Here is a 5104-nt window from a genome sequence, read left to right as displayed (position 1 = left end):
AGACGTTCACAGCTGCTTCGAACAGTACTATAAATTTACATGACATCACCTTGCAGACAATCCCAACTGTCGGGATGGTTTTAAGATTCTCACAGTGTGAGAAAAATGCATAGAAATACCAACTTCTCTTGGTGCACACACAGAAACACACACCATGATGTACTCTGATTCAAGTATTAATAACATTTAGAGGGATTATAATGTAAATGGGTCTGACTGAGGTCAAAGCTACATCTTTCAGTTCATCTGTACCTCAGAAAAACACTTGGAGCTAACCTGCTACTATCAACTGGTTAATGATTAGACTGCTACCTTGAATAACACCTGTGATCAGCTGCAACTTGCCAAAACAACTGTCCATTCCATAATGACCCTCTTTCAGCCACCTGACCAACAGCGTGCAGCACCATGTAGGAAGGGGGAGGCACCTGCTAACTATAAAGCTGTAGAAAGATTCACCTTCTGAATGATTTGGTGGAGCATTTTAAGCTTTTAAAGCCCTGACTTTATGAAGCTGTGGTAGTATTGGCATCAGTAATCACACCACGCCTAGTTAAGAGTTTACTTCAGTGTAGGATAGGCAGGGGAGAGATTCTAATGCTCTGGTTTAGTAAAAAGAAAGTGAAGTCCAGTTTAAAAGTTCATAGCCTAGCTCCTTATATCTGAGTGATTAAAACAATTCTGTTAGTTTATAAATCACTGAATGGCTCAACACCGAAGTATATTACACATGTCAGGTAATGAGGATTACGTCTACTCTGCATACCAAGAACCAGACCCAAACATGGAGAAGCAGCTTTTAGTTCTTATAACTAATCTGGAATAAACAACAGAAAATTGTGAAAGTGCTAAAACCCAAAATTACGTTAAAAACGAGATTAAAGTAGACATTTAAAGTGACTTTTGATTTTTCTATTAAACATTAAGCTTTTTAGTTTCTTCACCTGCATAATGAATTTTTATTTTGTTTTTATAGTAATTTTTCCATTTGATTCATTTTCTTTAACAATTTTAGTGCCTGAACTTCAAAGATTTAAAATTGTTTGTGCAACTTTTGTGATACGTGAAATGATCGGGCCTGTTGCAGGTGATCTACAAAGACATAAAAATGTAAGCAGACCCCAGGCCTTGATATTGACATTACTGTTAAAAAAGAACTCAAAAGGTAAACTGGTTCACGAGGTCGTTGAGTTGGACTCCTCTCTTGGAACATATATATAAGAAAAGAAAGATTTGGTATTTGAGTACAGGGGACGCAGTAGTTGAAAATCAGTTCTAAACAGGCACCAGCCCCTGTCTAAAACTGCCGGCACACAAACACACGTATACATATATATATATATATATGAACTGCTCTCTCACCCACTACTCATACATTCTGTTAACCATACCAGCAACCTTGAATACGGTGTTACATGTTTTCCTTTCCTGTCAGTATCTCCCACCCAGCTGTTTTTTTACTGGTGCCTCTTTGCATAGTCTGCACCTGGGTTTCTTGCCCGTTATGGTAGATCTGTTCTCTATTGCTCTGGTGCTTAAGGCCTGCTCCTGTGCTGTCCTTCAGCTCCGCCCTCTCTAACTATTGGTAGGACTTTGTCATATCAGCCGCTTTAGCTATCTGTTGTGGTTACATCCCACAGGGATTCTTCCACTGTCTGAGACTTTCACTGAGCAAGTCATGGCTTTGGGCCGTCTTCCTGAGGTATTCTTGAAGGGTGGTTGTTTCATTGCATCTCTGGTCCTCTAGGCCTCTGCCTCCTTCTTTGCACTTAGTGTATAGACTTCATACTAATTTTGGGATGGAATCCAGCATGCATGGAGAAAAGCTTTTGTGTTTTACCATCAGTGGCCTGAATTTCCTCATTATGCCAAATTACGATGGTTTTTACACATACATACACAACTTCTTTTGTCCTGGCTGAGCAAAGGCTGTCAGTTGGTCTTTCTCAGTTTGGTCACTAGAATAAGACCGCAAAAAGGTTTTCAGGTCTGCTGAATTGAAAGCACAAATTACTTTGGATCTTCTCTGAAGATGTTCTTTACATACAAACCTTTGTATCCGCTTTAAGACTCACACACTTTCTGATCAGATGTGTTGTCATTTATTCCCCATACTATTCAATTGTAGCCTTGAGAGGAAGTTGAGGAATCTTCAGTGCCTTAAACATTTTAAACCATATTTAAAACAAACATACCGTAAGAGAAAACAGTAACATAAAGACTAAATTTAACAAAAGTTTCTACTGTGGACAAAAAGTTGATATAGGATTTTCCATCTGGGCACCAAAAGGTACTCTCCTAAAATAAAGCTATGTGGAAGGCTACAGGTGTTCCAGGAAAACATCTCCCTCTCTGGCCAGATGCAAAAAAGTTTAAGAGGGATATCCCCAGGTTATCCAAAGCTGAAAGTTTTACAGAGTGCTTACTAACCACTGAGCGATTACTCGATGATAATGTAATAGAAGCAGATTTCAGGAAATAGCCCCCTGCATGGAAATATTCAAGGAATGCCTAGACTTAAAAGCAGGCTTTAGAGTTTACATTAATAAATGATAATATAAAATAGTACTATTATGACAGGTTTGTCAATATATTCATTACTTTTATAATTGTATCACTTTATTCTTTTGTATTACTCTTAATTTTCTCTCCTACTATACTGCAAAGTAAGCTACTTTTTTATTGTTTTAAGTTTAGTTAATGTGCAGCCCTTTGAATTGTCTTGCTACTGAAATGTGCTATAAATAAACTTACCTTTCCTAACTTTATGGAGCTTTGGTAATGGCAACAGCAATCGGAAACACGCCTAGTTAGATTACTTTAGTGTAGGGATAGGCTGGTAGGAGAATTTTACACTAATGTAATAAATTGACCCGTTGTAGGAAATGAACTCAATTAAACGCAGATGCATAGGAACAAACTCCACCCAAATATCGGGGCTCAAACTACTCAGATTAAGTTTGATTTACCAACAGACTCGGCTGCAGCCTGACAGATAAAGCATCAAAAATGACTCGATTGTTCCATCATAAACCTAAACTAGTTAACTTTTCCCATTCAGCATTTCTGATAAACAAAGGAAATGAGCTGCCTGCCCTCATTCTAGGCTAGAACCAGGACAGTGGCTGCTTCAGAATAGTGCAAACTTGTAAAGACTCGAAAAGCACAGTGCTGGATGTAAGAAAGTAGGTTGAAAGAAGTTAATTAGCACAGGACCTTCCAACAGTCCAATTCACCACTGTAGGAGCTACAGTTGGAACAGCCCCACCCAGTTGAACAAAACTCCTTGGTTTTGACGTGTACTTTGTGCAACATGTACATTTAAGCAGCAGCGTACATTTTGGGTTTATTATTAGAGATTCAGCCCTTCACTGTAGTCTCAGAATAACCATCATCCATGTGTCTGTCACATAATGATACACAAGGCAGTCTGGATTTAGGACAGTATTCCACGAAAAAGAGCTAAGAACAGGGGCTACAATTTGATGTTAATTCTGTGCATTATGGGATTTACATATTTGACCAGGCTCTTGTCTTCTGAAATTAGTTCCCTTTGTTTTTGCATGGCTATCCCCAGAAGCAGCCATGCAGATGAACAGAGGACCACTTGCAAAGCAAATTGAACTTCCTGAACACCTCAGCAGAAACAATTGCTTCTCATCTTCAAGCAACGTCAGTGATTCTCCAAAGAACAAGACTTTTTTTTTTTGGATATTAACTGAAACAGAAACTTATAGAAAGGATTGTTATATCATAAACCACAATTATGGTTTTGGACATTGGGAACCAATGTCCATTTTTCATCTTGGCATGATCACCGGAGAGGAGGATGCAGTTTTGCACATGGAACAGCTGTGAGACCGCTCTTCTCTGCAACCCCCTCTCAGCCAACTGGCTCGACAGCACCCCTACCGGAGGTGTGACTTGCCACCCTCCTGTGTTGAGAACAGTAAAAGATAACACACAAGATCTCACCCTCTTTTCCGTGAAGCTGCCTGGGGGTTCACATCGGAAGAGGGAAAAAAAAAAAAACAGCGCCAGGCCCAAAGGCCCAGATCTTCAGAAAGAGTTTCAGAACTTACAGAGCCAGAATAGAGGAGAAAGTCTCTGAAGATCCCTTGGTGGGAGTCACATGGAACAAAGGACAACTCTGCCTTTTGCTGTGAGCCTGCCCTGCTAAGCTGTTGCTGGATGAAAACTCAAACCCTCCAGACAGACATGGACAGAGGTTTGCAGGTCCCACAATTAAGGACAGAAAAAAACAATGTCTTTTGACGATTTTGATCATTTCATGCTTTTACTGTTGAGTAAAGACAAAGCTAACAGGTTGGATCACATGCTAGAGTCATACATTTAGAGCTGTTGTTGAAGCTTGGACAAGCTTTGTTTCACTAAGGGTTTAAACACTGATATAAGATTAGTGTTCATGTGTTTTCTCATGGGCTCATTACAATTCGATTACCAAGTATGACCAAAGGTCATTTAATGGAATCCTCATATCTATTCGCTGCTAGCTATTTCAAAGAGGATAAAGCATCATTTAACTAAAGGTTACTGGTTCCTGATTAAGCAAATCATTTAATAAAACATTATTTGGCCAAATGTTTTATTCACCTTATGGGATTGCATTGTGAATTGGATTAAATATTCCAATTGCTCTAAATTAGTCAAAAGCTAATTTGATCACATCCCACATTCTTAGATAAACTTTTATCAAACACAAAATCCATCTTAAACTAGAATATGGCTTTTAACCATGTTTCCCCTTCCTCTTTGTACATAGTAGTTTAGTTTCACTAGTTTTAGTCAAGAGATTTTATCTGAAATATGTTTGACTTAGAGCTGAATGATTTTTTTTTAAATAAACTCTTATATTTTGAACAAAAGTTGTGGTGAATTTATTCCATGTATGTGCAGAATTGACTGTTTGACCATGATTTGACCTCGAATCAACCTTTCATTTATTGTTCTAACACACAAGTAGTAGGGCACATCTTCATAAACAATATATAACAGCCCAAAAAATATCTGATTAAATAAGATATTTACCACCCCTACCAGGGAGGGCAATAAACATCTTAAAGTATCAGAAAATATGAATTCC

This window comes from Cyprinodon variegatus, unplaced genomic scaffold (assembly GCF_000732505.1).
Source record: "Cyprinodon variegatus isolate N-32 unplaced genomic scaffold, C_variegatus-1.0 Scaffold48, whole genome shotgun sequence".
NCBI classification, from domain to species: domain Eukaryota; kingdom Metazoa; phylum Chordata; class Actinopteri; order Cyprinodontiformes; family Cyprinodontidae; genus Cyprinodon; species Cyprinodon variegatus.
Note: the sequence above shows the minus strand (reverse complement) of the source record.